The sequence below is a fragment of the Mytilus galloprovincialis genome, chromosome 10, assembly GCF_965363235.1.
Source record: "Mytilus galloprovincialis chromosome 10, xbMytGall1.hap1.1, whole genome shotgun sequence".
Classification (NCBI taxonomy): Eukaryota; Metazoa; Mollusca; class Bivalvia; order Mytilida; family Mytilidae; genus Mytilus; species Mytilus galloprovincialis.
Window position 1 is genome coordinate 10621816 of NC_134847.1, and position 17189 is coordinate 10639004.

Sequence of the window (17189 nt, forward strand, 5' to 3'; positions counted from 1 at the left end):
TTCAAGTCAGATTTGGCAATACTGCTTCCTCCTCGGAGTAGAGGTTGTTTGCTCAAAGGCAGATTGATATTGGCAATAGGTCCTTCTATCGGAATAGGTTTGTGAATGCTACTGATTTCCTCACCATGAACTTCAGGTCCTGTTGATTTCGGCATGAAATTTTCTTTATCTATAGATTTTTCTATAGAAGTCAAAGATTTTGCTTTTGGTGACGCAAGTAATGTCCCTTTAGAGGAACTCGTGCGTTTACCAGGCTTGGTACTAGGTCCTGAACATTCAAGGAATTGTATTGAATGCAATTTTGCGAACTTGGCATTCGAATGAAAGTTTTTGTCGTTAGACTGAACATCAATTGGATTCTTGTCCTTGACGGCTATTTCCAGTCTTGAGGCAAGACGTTGTTCTGATTCCGTGATTGAAACGTTAGTTATCTTTGTGTTGACTTCAATAGGAACAGTTTGCTTGTCAATGTATGTATTTCCAATTATGACCCAACCAAGTCTCAACTTTTGGGCAAATGGAGTTCGGGATGGTCCTAGGCGTTGTTAAAGAACGTGGTGTGCCTCTATAAGGTCCCTTCCAATTAGGAGTAGAATTTGACAACGTTCCTCTATTGGTGGAATGCTTCCTATGAGTTATTTCAGATGAGGATGATGCATTGCAACTTCAGGAGTAGGAATTTCGTCTCGATTATTGGGAATATTGATGCGACTGTCATACAAGTGAGAGGTTTAGCTAGCTATAAAACCAGGTTCAATCCACCATTTTCTACATTAGAAAATGCCTGTACCAAGTCAGGAATATGACAGTTGTTATCCATTCGTTTGATGTGCTTGGACTTTTGATTTTGCCTTTTGATTTTGGACTTTCCTTTTTGAATTTTCCTCGGAGTTCAGTATTTTTGTGTTTTTACTTTTTATTACATTCAATTAATGTAGGCATATCAGTTGTACGTCACTATGTACAGATTTTATGACGAAATCTTTTCCTCTTTTCCCGGAAGTAGCTTCTCTGCCGGAGCATGTTGTAAGAGAGTAGTTTTCATGTTTTTCCCGAACGTTGAACAGACTGAAGAATTCAGGCGAGGCAAGAGACCGGTTGCTTTGGTCGTCAATAATGGCGTGCATCCTGATAATTTTGTCTGTCTTGTCCTTGTGGTACACGTCCAAAGGTAATATCTTGGCATAAGATTTCTCGCTCTTATGATCTTTGTAGCTCTCTGTGCAGATCGAACTCACAGAGGTTAACTTTGTTTCAGCGGACTCTGTCTGCTCCCCGCCGTAGACTTGTGTTAGCTCCCCGCCGTAGCCTTGTCTGGGTGAACTAAACTGGGAACTTTCAGATTGTTGTGGTCTAGTGATGTGAAGTGCTGTGGTATTTCGTTCACTTCCACACTCATTACAACTGATACTTGCGTTGCAGTCCCTACTTCTGTGTGTGGTTGACTCACAACACTTGTAGCACACATTGTTTTGTCTTAACAGTTCCTTGCGTTCCTCGATAGGTTTCGCTCGGAATGCTCGGCACTCATTCAAGGTATGCTTTGTCTTGTGTAGGATACACAGATTTTGTTGTTGACTGCTTTCTTCAGTTTGCTGTTCAACAGCCGTCTTATGGACGTTGACTTTAGAGTACGTCTGAGGTGTGAACCTTGGCGTAGCGTCTTTTGTATTTGGTGTTACTTTTGACCCAAAGATGAACCCAGGATCGTTCTTAATTTTGCTAATTTCCCTGATGAAGGCAGAGAATTCTGTGAAAGGTGGAAAGGCAACTTCGTATTTAGACTTGTATCTTGAAGCCCTTGTAATCCACTTTTCTTGTAGCCCGTATGGCAGTTTTTCCACAATAGGATTTATCCCGGACGAGGAGTCGAAATAAGCAAGCAAACATCCCAGCTTGGGATTTTCCTTGTGATATTCGATTTCCGATAGAATATCAGACAAGTCATAAAGACGTGCGTTATCTTTGTTCGTCAAGGTAGGGAAGTTGACGAGTTTACCTGTGAGAGAGGCCTCCAACATTTCTGGAGCACCATACCGCTCGTCAAGCCTCTTCCATAATCTCTGTATACCTATGGTAGGATTATTGGCGGTCGACGCTCTTATGCTAATGGCATGTTTAGCAGACTTTGGACCGAGCACTTGATCAGTAAATCGATCTGTTCTGAGTCAGAGACTTGTAACTCATCAGTCACATTCTTGAAGCTTGCTTTCCAAGTATGGACGGATTCTGCCCGATCGTTAAAGCTTGTTAACCGGGAGAAAAGCAGGTCCTTACGTAAGAGGAATCTAGTTATCTCCGATGTGAGGTTGATTTGTTGCTGGTGTGCAACAGGGATCTCTTCTATAACGCCTTGTTTTTGGTGTGAAACAGGGATCTCTTCTATAACGCCTTGTTTTTGGTGTGAAACAGGGATCTCTTCTATAAAGTCTTGTTTTGTGCGTACGACAGGCATCACTTCTTTAACACCCTGTTTTTGGTGTTCAGTAGGGCTCTCATCTGAAAGGCCTAGTTTTTGTATGCCGGTTACTAATCCCAAATAAGGCAACTTCCGGTGACTTAGTATCGGAAGACAAGAAGCAGATGTCTGTGACAGCAAGTTCAGTGCCACGGATGGCACGAACGCTGGTGCTTCGTGACTTAGCTCGATCTTAACAGGAATTTGTATTTTCTTTTGATGTCCTGTTACTTCCTTTACAACAGTTGATACAGGAAGTTTATTGAGGAAATCTTGCACACGCTGGAGCGGGTCTTCCTTTTCGTCAGGGAGATCGCTAAACTCTTGGCTATCATCGTATTCCAGGATACGAGCCTCGGCTTCTGCGGCTGCAGCTTCTCTCTGTGCTTCAAGAAGGTTAAATTTGGCTTTAAGCTCGGCCTTTTCCCGGCTTACTCGTGCGGCTTCTTGTTGCATTTGAGCCTTACGTTGAGCGACTTCTGCTCCATTTCTGCCTTTTTACGTGTGGCTTCCTGTTCCATTTCAGCCTTTTTGCGTGCTGCTTCCTGTTCCATTTCAATTTGTCTGAACAGGGCTTGTTCCTCTAACATTGCTTCCTGTTGTAGAATAAGGGCATATTTTTCTACAAAGGCTATTTTAGACTTGGCAGCCTCTGCCTTGGCACGCTTTCTCCGTGCTATGCTTGACATGTCTGACACGTTAGAGCTACCGCTGCGTGATGTTTTCTTACCCTTTGAGGTCTTTGTTTTAGTGAATTTGGCCTTTGTTAGAGCGAGGCGATGCTCGTGTAGTTTTTCCATGACCAGTTCCACTTTGGACAGACGAAAATCCAAAGAGAGTTTACATGCATCAATTTCTGTTTGACTCTCCAATGTTCTGGTCCTTTTCAGAAAGTCTAGGTATTCATCTGTGAGCCTACGATAATTATTACAGGCTTTAACAAGTTTGTCCTGGGTTGTTAGGAGTTGCTGGAGCTCGTTAGGAAGCGTTGTTACTTCCAATTACTGGGATTCAATGTCTGTCCAGAGAGCTTCTTGTTTCTGACAGAACTTGTCACGTTTTTCAGCGAAAGCTTCTTTTCCTTTTTCCGTGAGGTCACGTACTCGCCTAGCCTCGGAACTTTCATCTGACTGTGTTGTATTAGACGGATTTTGTAATAGTTCTAGATCTGGGACATTTCCTTCTGGGGGCTGTATCTCTTCTTGTTGTACCACATGACTGGGATCCAATCTTCAGGTTTAGATACGTGTGAGAGAGGGAAAGGTAGCGACGATACAATGTTTTAACGTTTTTATAAGGTTAAAGGTGAATAATTCTCCTAGACTGGAACACATAAATAGATTACGAATATAATCAAACGATCTATATAAATAACGGAACGGCGTAACAGAATAGTATGGAAGCATCGCACTTTAGCGTATACCATCGCACGTTAGCGAGACCATCGTACTTTAGCGTACCCATCGCACTTTAGAGTCCTACATATATATCTGTATGTTTTGTTATTTAAAGTATAGTAAATGTTAAGTTGTTTAGATTGTAAGGAACATCAAAATTGTTATTTCTGTTATGGTATAAATTTTTATTTTATTATGTCATTATAATGCGTAAATTACTAACAAATACTAATGAAATTTGATAACATTAAAAAAAAAACAAAAAAAAAAACAAAAAACATTAAAGCTACTTTGGCGTTCACTCACAGTTTTCTGCATACTGATATAAAAAAATATATTGTTTCTATATACTTTTATCTGAAAAAAGGGAGACAATTTGTTTCTTCCGGTTTAAAACATATCATTTCAAGTCTCATATTATAGCTTTCGTTGCAATGATTCAAAAGTATATATGGTTTCATGTAGTTTCATCTGAAATAAGGAAGATACTCATCAACTTCCGGTATACAAAAGTTTACATCCGGAGCTATTAGATAGCTTACTTTACACCGGTTCCGAAAATAAATAGTTTGTATATACGTTTTGTTATAATAATTGTCTTAAACTTAGAACAAAAATAGTTTTTAGTTAATAAATCGTTATTCTCAACTGTGTGAAAAAAAGCATTTTCCAAAAATTGTCGTAAAGCAAATAACTAACTAAAAAGTTTAAGTAATAAGATTTATCTTATTTAGAACGCATTACTATAAGTACAGACACAAATTCATATATTAAAAGGTATTTTTGTATATATGTTAGAACGTGGAAAATATATTCCTATAATCTCTGATGATAAGTTCGAAATTCAAATCATAATCTATCTTTACCTTGGGATATCCCCCTTTTATACCCTAAATCAAACAATAGCGTTGCGTGCAAGAAATAGTTCGCTAACATTAAAAGTTAATCGTAATCATCGCTATAAGTAAATGCACAGTACTATAAGCTTTTGATTGATGATTGATTGGTATCAAACGCTACTTCCAACACTATTGTGCGATTTCGGAGCGGTCAGTTTTTATTGGTGATGGAAGCCGGAGTGCACGAAGACAACCACCGAACTATATAAACTTTTGAATGAAAGCGCGTATTCATCAGTCCTGACATCGTTTTAACAATATAAAACAGGTAGCTAACCGTAACTAAATACATTATGTAAAAGAAGGATAAATAACAAGTGAGAAAACCAAAGATGTTACTAGTATTCGAGTGCCACAAGTTGGCGATTTAAAACACGAAATCAGCAACTGTTAAATGTGACGGGAACTATGTTACGTACACAAAGCTTTAAACGAATATTTTTACGTTCACAACACTTTTTTTCAAATACTTACTAGCTACTTCCATTTTTCAAAAATTGACATTCAGTTTCTTTAAAGGTTAATGTATGTTGCTTCTAAGAACATATTGTTTCTTAGTATTTGTGCTTTAGTACAAAAAAATATTCTTCCAGTATGCACAAAATGACTTCCGCTTGATATTGTTCAGGGTCATGTGACACACTCAGCAAAAAATTCTACGGCTTTATCATGTATCAGAATGAAATAATAATCAATTACCTTAGTTTATAAACATTTCAGGGGCAATAAATCCTACAAGATATAATCATATCGCTTTGGACCAGAAGCACCGTTTCTTCGTCTCAACAACTCAAACATATTTGCACTAGTTCTTCCGTATCTAATTTTTATAATTTGTAATTAGATGCACACACAAACAAAAGGAAAAATTTAGAACATAACCTTGGACTATGCCCTATATCCTTTTTTCATTCTTGTTTGGTGGACCAAGGACATCAAATCAAGATTCCTTGGGTATCCGTCCCTTACGATTCGTACGTTATATTTATATATCACTTATGTCAAATCAATATATGAAAACAACATGTTATGAATTTCATGCGTCCGAAATTTTCTGAAATTTACCATCATCAGGACTGCTCATAGCCAAAAATTTGAAAGTCACGAATGTACAAGAACAGAAACTGTTTCAGAGTCAAATGATCAAAAAGGAAATGCAAGTTTTGCCAAATCTAATTAGAATCAACTTTGCCGGAGGGAGTTGAAACTTTAGTTTCTTCATAATAAAAAAGGGGCAAACGACTGGAGTCTCGGTATAGGTTCAGTTAAAATTGGCCAAAGAATCCTAAGGGTTTATGGAATAATTTGAAAAATAAATTTGGCATTTTCGTCTATTGTTCAGGAGGAGATGCGCAAACAACCAAAACCATGCTTAGGGAAAATAATGCTCACCATAAATAGTGCTAGGTTAAGCAGGGTGATATTCAAAAGCGCAATACCTGTTTGATATCATATGACAAATCTAAGCGACATCATGCGAAGGACCTATACACTGCAAGAAAATAGTTCTTTGTGAGAAGGAAAAAAGCAAACAATCAGAACAAAATCAATAGTTCTTTCCTCGGAAAATTGGGAAGATTTGATTGAATGCATTTAGTAAAGGAGAGGCCAGAGATAAAAGAGGGACATTAAAAGTCATTAATCGAAAATAAACTAACAACGCTATGGCTGAAAAAGAAAAAAGTCAAACAGACAAACAAAAGTACACAATACACAACATAGAAAAGTAAAGACTAAGCCAAAAGAACCCAACCAAAAACTTGGGGTGATCTCAGCCGCTCCGGAAGGCTAAACAGACCCTGGTAGTAACTATGCTCTTCACTTACTAGCATTATATATTTGTTCGCGTACTTATATTCAAGGTACTGGAATAGACGTCTGATCTGTAAATTCACCGATTGTGTATCATGTCCCCAGTGTAATATTTTGAGTGAATATGCATTAGCATGGCGAATGATGCCTTGATGAGCTCATTGGTTTCAGGTTTTGTATTTACTTTGTTTGCATGTACTTAGCGGATGCAAATATTTCTGTATTATAACTGTACCATACTGATTTTACATCCAAGTAGTGATTTGATAATATGGGCATTGCAATTTTTATACAGATAGATGGTCTACGAGTATGGTGTGGTATGCAGCTCTGTTTTTAAAGTGATATTCCAAAAAAGAAATATTTATTTCTTTATTATTCAGCTGGGTTTTTTTACAAAACAAAAGTAGCACATTATCGTAGTCGTATCATCATGTTTATCCTAAGTTTTACAATCACTTGTATCACTTTCATTTTCGTGATAACTGATGTTTTATGTTATAGATTTGTTTTGATTTTCATAGCTTTACAAAATGCTAAGATATTGTACAAGCAATTGAATATGAGAATTTCTATAAAATTATTATTCAAGAGTTATAGAGTTTTTATGTATATCGTATTATGGACAAAGTGTACGGTATCCTAATCACAGTTCAGGGTTCAATATATATTGGGGACAGGTAAATGATAAGCTCACGCTCCACCTTTTTTGTTGGCATTTAATATATTCAGTACTTTGATCATATATTTCATTGTGGTCTAAAAACATAAAGAGATAATACTTTTTGAATATATTGCCTCCAAAACGATGTTCTGGATTTATATTCATTAGAACGGCTAATACCCAAAAATTGATTGTCCAAGATGTAGAACTACCTTAGAACTAGATGATCAAAGGACTTAAAAGAATTACAACATCTAAATTTAAAGATATCAAATCAGCATACTAGGAAAAAAACACAAAATGACAGTTATAGGTACGCGATATAAACGAAATCCATTATTTAAGAAATATGACATTATAATCCAATAATCATTTCTAAATAGTCGATGTTCAAAGATCATTACAGTAAAACAGTCTACATCTGTACATTCTTTGCAATTGATTACCTAAGATGTATTTAGCAAAACCTTTTAAAAATTTTGGGTACTCAATGCTCATCACCTTCGTACTTTATTTGGTCCTTTTAAATTTTTCGATTATGCAATCGTCACTAATGGGTCTTTTCTAGACACAACGTGCGTCTAGTGTACATATTTTTAATCTTGGTATTTATAATGAGTTAATAAGGTATAGGTTTGATGAGTCCTTTGAAATTGGCACAAATTCAAGTATACGTTATAATTTTGAGAAAAATGGAAAAATCTTTAGTCTTACTTGTATAGCAGACGCCTCCATCATTATAGTAGGTAGTGGAACAAAGACATTTATAAGTGCCTGCACCATCATCTCTACATTCTGAGTTGAATTCAATACATTGATCTGAGGCAGAATCTGTGACGTCGCAAGCTGCCTCTAAGGCGATTTCTGTAATTTGAAAATATATTTAAGAAATTATGAGTCCATACAGTTGAATCTAAGATTATATCCCGCATCTCTATCAGTATAATCTATCAAAGGACTTTAATAAGTCATGGCTGGTAAATTTATACAAACTGAAATTTAGAAAAAAAATAAGCCTTTTCCCAAGTTTAGTTCATTAACTGAAAACAAAATTCGTAATAAGTTTTGTCGTTTTTAACTAATTCACAAACCATTTACTGCAGCAATTCTTTTAAGCGACATCATATATTAATCTGTTCGTCAAACTTCTATGTAATCTTCAATTCAATTATTTTTTACACTGTGTGCTGAAATGTATCTACTAATCGAACAAAAGCCAAATAATCGGTTCGCCTATTAATCCCATATTCGAATACGGTGACAATAAGGAGACGTAGTCCTCAAATAAAAGCTTATTTTATGATAATAAAAATTGCAATAAAAATAGTAATGTTTAGATTATATTCTGACTTGACCATTTTGCTTGAGTATCTCGTCAGTCGATAAACCAAAGGTTTTAATATGCACGTTTGTTTAATTCATTATTGGTGATTGTACGATTTGAATATGACATAGAATCCCAAGGGTATTTCTCTCACAAAAACTATGCGTTAAATTATAGAATTTCATAATTTTATATTTTATAGTTATGTATAAAAGGAAATTTCGGGTCAATGAGACAGTCTACCAAACACCCACATTATTGTATAGATGTGAAGGATTGACTAAAGAGAAAACCTTAAAAAAAATCAACAGCTGAATATTATCAGTTTTACATGATTTTCACTTTATTCTACGGTATAAAAAATTAAACAAAAACAAAAACAAAAAATTTAGAAAATTTCCCGCAAAAAAATCATTCCACTTATGAACTCAAAATCGTTAACTTTTGTTTTCAGACTATTTTATTTTTCCGCATTTGCGCAGAAATCTACTTCCTTCTTCCGGCCTCGTTTGTCATGAGACTTTGAGTAAAATATATATGTATCAGTCTAGTAAAATATAGGAAGGAACACAATACCAATTTAATTTTTAATAATTCTTTTATATGAAAAAAACGATACTGATGATAGCGTGTCTTTGTTAACATTGACTATGACGTCTTAACTTAAATAACGTCACTACTAAAATCTCTAACAACAGAACCAAAATCGGAAACTTTACGGCATTTCCGATTCTTTTTTAACAGATTTTGAAGTTAAAATATGTTTGAATTTAAGAAAAAATCATACAGACTTCGTCTCCTTTCACAGGTAATGCCTGCCTCATATTAATATTACATTCAAATTTTGAGCTAGAAAAAAAAGGATTTTCGCCTTTGGATCTCGTTTTTACAACAATCGCTTGTGAAATATACTCTCTTAATTTTTCACCAATAACATTTGAATGAAACACGTCTTCTCATTGGCTAAAAACTGTTTTGTCTATCAGCTCATATACACAAAAAAAACATGTATGATAGAAAATATTTCCTTGAATACACGTAATTCATTTTTAAACGGGTATATATATTTTTATAAGAATGCTGTATAAAGTATAAATACAAATATACATTTTTATTGTTTATATATATGTGAATTCATATATACATTGCCATCTCATTTTGAAAAATTTGTAAATGTAAATTCGTTATCACTATGATTTAGTTTTTCCATTTTTATATCAGGAGTTTGTAATATAATGTGTTAACTAACCCTTTCAAGGTGAACGATGGCTTGATGCATCGTCAATCAAGAATAATGTTCCGTCTTTGAACACATTTTTCCCAGTAAAGCTACGTTTAAGTCAATAAATATATGGGTTTTCATGATGCTTGCATATCAGAGTTAAAGAATACCTATTCTGACTGAATTTGATACCTAATATATACTACAATACAATGAAACATCGGTAACGTCAACAAACAAAATAAGCCGTCTTCATTTTGTACAAGACATGTGATGCGTGCATGTGACCTTTTTGGTCAAGAAAATATTATTTGGAAGGAAAGTAAAATGTAATTTAATGATTAATTTGATGAATATTATGATAATAAATACGAAAAATGCGTTTAGCAATTCCACGAAGATTACAATAAAGCAATTATTGGACTTCCGTTGGCACTTTTAATTCGATTTTTCCCATGAGTGCAAAAGGTCGGGCTCCTTTTATGGAAAATCTAAATAAAAGTATCCAATCACTTTCCTTTGTCACTTGCTCGGTGTCAAGGACACCAAAATCGTTGTAAATAATAGCATAATGTCGTGCGTCTGTAACAATTTAAAACGCAAAAGAGGACGAGTTTGAGGGATACTCGGAGGTAGAACTTGCTTGTCAACGGTATCAAAGGTAATTAGCTCAAAATGGTAAAGGTGTTGATTTCATGGTCAGTGATGTTAAAAGTGAACTTTCAGACGAAAATAATGATGAACCAGAACTGGCAGATGTAAACAATGCCGGTGATGTCCCCCTCTAACAATCATGGATGGCACCAAGAATTTTATATATCCATATTGGAAAGAGGTCTCCCCCATCTATTCCAACCTAAAGTAATACTGGTCTTAACATATAAGGCACAGAGAAGGGTACCATTGACATGGTTTAACTGTTCCTATCTGGCAAACTTATACAAAATATAATTGAGAAAACTGATAAGTTTGCAAAGATGCAAAACGATATAAACCCTGACCAAAACCAATCAGCTTGGTCTTGTCCCTCCTTGCCCTAGAGACTTTTCTTTGTATTGCTTTTCTCATAGGTATTGATGTTAAGGCAGACATAAAATCATATTGGTATAAAGATTGCTTAAAAACCCCATATTTTGACACAGTTTTGGCATGTGACAGATTTATATGGATAATGAGGTATATACACTTCACTGATCTGCATCAACATGTTCCGAAAGAGGGTAGGATAATTATGATGGTACTTACATAGTCAGATACATTATGGTTGCCCTTAACAAACAATTTAAACATGAGAAACCAAAATGTCCCCAAATGAGAGGTGACAATTGATGAGTGCATAATACCTTACAAAGGAAGGCTTGCATTCAAGCAATATATGCTTGCTAAACCAACAAAATGGGGCACCAAACTTTTGATATTGGCAGAGTCTGATGCTGGATATATGTCCTATTGTGATATCTACAAGTGCAAGACAGATGTAACACAAAGCCGTTGTTACCTCTTGTCTTGAAGAAGCCAATTTATCCAGACGAGGTTACCATGTTTACATGGATAATTACCCGCATTGTTCACCAATTTGTTTGAATTTTTAATGCGTACAATCTCTTCCAAATTTCACCAAATCACTAGCAAAGTACATCAATGACCTTCTTGAAATGTTCTTAATCAGTTGCTACTAAGCTCATCGCAGGGTACACAGCAAGGGACAACGGTGTGGGGAGGCCATCAAAGGACCTATCAGTTGAAGTCAGATTAACACACAGGCATTTGCCAGCAGACTTGGGAAACAAGACATGGTATCACGTATGCTGGGCTAGGGTAGCTAATGGTACACAGGAAAAAAGGTGTCAGACAAAATCTGGTTGTGTTGAATGTAGAAAACACCTTTGCCGACCACATTGCCTTACAGTCTTCCACTCAGTCAAAAATTACACTTCTTTATTGACAGTTACTTGGTTACAATTGAAGTTGGAAGGATATACATAATTTATTGAAAAAATATCCATAATTTGTTGAAAGGATATTCATAATTTGTTGACAGGATATTCATAATTTGTTGACAGGGTATTCATAATTTATAATTGTTGTTACAGTTGACAATTTCATTTATAAATTTTTTATCAACAAATTTAAAGGAACATTAAATTATTTCATCATTGAACAATACACAATCAAAGACAGTGGAAATTCATTGACACTGACAAAGATAATTATTCAAATTTAAAGTCATGTAAAGTAATTTATTTTGCAACAATCATTTCATACTTAAACGTAAAACTATCGAGTTTGGAACCGATTTGATGAAAAACAACGAAGATACAAGCGGTTTTTTTTCTAAAACGTCATCTTTATTTTCATTCACATGTCAAATTAATTCAGGCCAGGCAAACTTCGAGAGGAAATTTGAACAGGCCACACAAAGTCGCGGAAAAAAAATAATTCAGTAAGGAAAGTGTTAATTAATATTGAAAATAACTTAGTTTAAAAGGAGAAAGGAGACGACCAAGGACAAATGTCATTGCGCTGGCTAAAAAACACCATAACTGTATTTTAAAACAAACAACTCTTACGTAAAACACATTGCTGAGTATTTGATAGAAATGAATAGGTAATACATATACATGTATCAGTGATACCAGTATCACAATCAGTATTTAGATCTGTACATTCTCCATCAGTTGAGCAAGCTGCACCGTAAGGTACTCCTGAAACAAATATCATCAGATGTTTTAGTTTTAGACATAATCGATTTCTAAATCTTGATTTAGAACAGTAGGTTTTGCATATAACTTCCGTAGATATGAGGATTAGAATTGTGTACGCCAGACGCGCGTTTCGACTACACAATATTCATCAGTGTATAAGGCTCGGATACTAAATATTGACGTTTTATATGTTTAAACTACCACCACCGTGTCTTATGACTCATACAGATACTGGCATCTGCATCATGCACCGAAAATTAACGTCACACTAAACTCCGAAATATATAAATGAACTAATGATCACTAATATGGAGAAAAAAAGAAAAAAAAATAAGTATCACAAAGGCCAGAGACTCCTGGCTCGGGAAAAACGCTCAAATGCAGCGGTGTTAAACATGATTTTTGAAATCTCAACCCTCTTCCTATACCTCTAGACACTGTAGAATATAACAAACAAACAGCAATATGTACGGTAAAACTCAGTTTTAAAGAAGCCGCCCGAGTCTGATGTCAAAGTATAAAACAGAAGAAACTAAGCAACAGACATTATTAATGATATATAAATTAAAAGGACTACTATTAGTTACTGACATGTCACCTGCAGACAATTAAACTGATTGAAAGATTATGTCTTCATCATATGAAAATCAAGCACTTATACAATGCACTATGGACTTAAGCTGAATAAATGATCGGACCATACCTTCAACACCTACGGCAATATATATAACAAACACCATCCAGGTGCCAGCAAACCGAGCTGAAAGGTCCTGTAAGAAAATATAAATGATTAACTATCGTGATTTTTTTTTAAATTACTGATGTATATGTAGAGACATTAAATGTCGAAATCCGGATATGGTGTACACATTTTTGCACCTCATGTTTGCGGTATACCATCTTTCTGCAAGTTTTTGTTTTCTGATTGGTAATAATAAGATCCATTTTGTTACATCTGGTGATCCGTTTATTTGGAAATCGCCAAAAAGTAAAATAACAAAAATACCGAGGAAAATTCAAAATGAAAGTCCGTAATCAAATGGCTAAATCAAAAGCTCAAAAGCACATTTATTTCACAGCAGTAGTTACAAAGTACTATGAATTTCAAGATATAAATGTTACATGCAAATAGTAACCAATTTTATTCTTCATTACTGTCACTATATTGAAAAGGCTTTGCAAGCTACTAAAAAATAGGTCTTTGTGTGCATTGACTAAAATCACAAATAGCAATGATTTTCGACAAACGGGTGATTTTTAGCAAATTGTTTTAATGGAATGTACATGAATGTTGATTCGCGTAATTCTGTATTTGTTTTGTTTATACCGGCTGTCAAAGCAGCAAACACTATGGTGGGTTGGCGTAAATACTACACGGAAGTCAATCTATATTCACGGCCGTGCATTCCTCATATAGTCAAATAGTAAATAAGCATTTCTTTGTTATTACAGAGATTAAGATTATAACACAAAGTGTCCATTTCAACTTCTACTCGTTTAGCCCATGTTCTGGCGTAGTCCTCAATGGAATCAATAATAATTTTGAAGTTATGGCTCCAATTAATCCGTTGTGGTTCTCTGAATTTAGGACCATGAGATGTCACCTTTCGGAGATGTTCATGTTGAGTTCTATTTTGAACTCCGGTAATGAACTAGCCATTCTTTACTGTATCTGCTAGAACGGTTGGTTCTTTTTTTTTTTTGGCATTAATATGAATTTAAGTTTTAACAAATTTACAAAACAAATTTTCAACCATTTAAAGCTGAAAACTATTTTGTATAAAAAGGCAATTAATTCATTATAAAATTATTAAAATTGATTCTTCTTACCTGTTATTGATGGGCAGTGTATCGTGTTAAAGTGTAATAATTTTATTGTAAAGTCAAATCATTAAATACAAATTATTATATCCACAAACCAACCCATAATTAAAAAAAAACCCACCGGCTTGATTGAACCAATTATGATAATTACATTAAATTATGTATAATAAGTTAGCTTAGGGGTCATCTATAATTGTCAACCATTTTCCAAAGTGTACAAAACGTACACTTGGGGGGAGGGGGTTAAAAAATCAACATTTTTACCGTACGCTTTTTTTTATTTCCGGAATTTATTTCGTTTCCGTAGAAAAACTTTATAAAATTGAGAATTGGCTTGGGTGTGTTTCTCTTCTTATTTCTTTTTATTATTTTTACTTGATGATATTCATTTCCATATCACAATTCTCCTCAATCCGGATTGAACGATTAAAAGATCAAATCATATGAAACCTAAATCTTTCAAAGATCTTCAAATATGTGAACTAGTAAAATTATTTTAACAAAAAGTTTGCAAGCATTTCTCAGTACCCCCTATTGTCAATTTCACCTGCTTTATTATAGATCGATATCGTTTTAATTGTTTAATAAACAAAATCGATGAATGACTAAATTCTTTGAATGTTCTGATTTTGACAAGACGTCATTTTGTGAAAAGATTTTAAACTGGTCCTTCGATTAATTTCCTTGTAATGCATTCCAAAATAGTAATCCAGTAAACCGGAAGTAAACTTATTTTTCTTAGTATAAGCCTCCTTTAATTAGGAGCACCTCCATATAAAGTTTAACCTTAACTTAAAAAATATCCAATATATGTACACAGTACAGTATATATACATAAAGGATAATAGAGCCATGAATGGCATATTTACAGGGACCTTTTAAATAGAAATACAGGCGGGAAATTTAAAAACTTAACATGTTTTAAAACATTGCACTTTTATTGATTGCTGTCGTGAGCTCTGATTCCATCAACAACTGTCAGTCCATACTTTTCCAATGCAATATAACCATGCATTTCCCTTTCTTTGATTCTTAGCATAATTTATGTGCCCTTTTGTTAATCTTTTGCATGCTCTAGGTGCCCTTTTTCATTGGAGTTACCATTCCCACTGTGTGATAGGGGAAACACTAATCTTTGTACTCTTTATTCTAGCTGACAAAACACAAGCATCACAGATAGATGTCATCAAATAAAACAGTCAGATATGTTTTAGTTTATTTTCAATGCCAACTTCTATATTAAACTAAAATATAATAGACAGGATCTTCTTTTTATTAAGAATGATTGGTTCTTCTCTTGAAATCTGAAAATGGTTGATGTACACTTTTTGAGGGAGGGTGGGGGTCTGAAAAAACGTATGTTTTGTACACTTTATAAAATGGTTGACAATTATGGATGACCCCTTAATAATTATAAATTTTCCGCGTTTCGAAGTATAGAGGAAAATGATTGTACTAGCGGTTCTTTCAGTATATGTATGGACACGTGATATTAATTGTAGTATCACGTGAATGGTCATTTTTCGCGGGTTAATTTCCCTATCAGACCATTCTCTCGCCACCTTCGAACTGGTCAAGTTCAGATTTAATGTTGGTTCATTATTGTTTGATTTTTTCTTGTTTTTGTACTATATATTGGTATTTTTGTTTGCTATTACACATTTTGATGATATTTTGTTTATGTAAACATAGCTAACTTTCAGTATTGTCCAAGTACACCTCTCGAGACGATCTTCCGAGCATTAGGGTTTGGACACAGGTTTCCATATCGACTAAGGAAACTTGGTTGTTGGTTTTTCCTGGCCGGCGGGTTTGTTTATGACGGAGTCAAATGTTTTCGTTTCGTATTGAAAGCATTGTTTATATGTATATATATATATTATTGCATAAAATATTATGTTTGTTATGATAGATTATAATAAAATCCGGTGTCCTTCTAGTCTTGTGGGCGATCGGCAATTATAAATTGTGTTTGATATATTTATTGTTATACATAAGTATAGCGTGTACGTATGTGTTAATTTAGATGACTACGTTTTACGAATCACCGCTGCGTGTCTTAGACATGTACATGTTTGTGCGTCTCAAGTTAAGGTGGATTTTACTATACTTTTCGGTCCTTTTGGTCACATGGCTCTTCAACTGTTTATGTTCTAGTACATCCTTGGCTTTCAATTGTTCGTCTTTAAACGTAAATGATGAAGATAAATCAAGAAAAGTGTTATTTTAATTTTTAAACGATAAATTGAGGCGGAACAACGCCACAATGTTAATAGAATTTTAATTGGAGGAAAAAAATCTAGACGTATATTAATTTTTATTATAAAATTAAATTTAAGAAGTTATAACTATGTTTGTACATATAATTACTTACCATATTTGTAAAATGTTTCCTGTTTATTCAATCTGTAAACTTGAAAAAAAAGTTGTGTATCCTTAACGCTAAAGAATAAATTAATAAATGCTGCTAATAATTTCTTGCGCATGCGTATCAGTCATGAATGAGAGTTAGTTTTGTTATTGCTAAATTTACCTGATATGTGCAAGATCATAATCTAAAGATCAAAGTTTTTGTTGGGTTTAAATTTCGATACAATCAACAGCAGAATGGAATAGGGTTAATTAACGGTGGTAAATGGGTTCTTTCTTGGTTTTTTTTTCTAATTTGTAAGCGATTTCATATATAATAATTCAAAATCTGATTTATGTTCCTGATATACTTTTGTTTGTCTTTTGGTCTTTTCCGTTTTTTTGTCATGGCATTGTCAGTATTATTTTCAACTTATGAGTTTGAATGTTTCTTTGGTTTCGACACTCTTTTGCATATAGTTACAGGTACATGGAGGTGTGGAGTCCAACAATCACAGTGTTAATTACTAGTTTA

General features: G+C 34.3%; 1 long non-coding RNA gene across 1 annotated transcript; it reads right to left on the minus strand.

The window, feature by feature from the left end:
• Positions 1-7950: 7950 nt before the first annotated feature.
• LOC143049824 (uncharacterized) lies at positions 7951-16746 on the minus strand. Its single transcript, XR_012970327.1, has 4 exons — positions 16680-16746; positions 13185-13251; positions 12347-12481; positions 7951-8094 (listed from the first exon to the last, which is right to left on the minus strand). It is a non-coding gene; the product is annotated as an uncharacterized LOC143049824 (long non-coding RNA).
• Between the last annotated feature and the right edge of the window lie 443 nt (positions 16747-17189).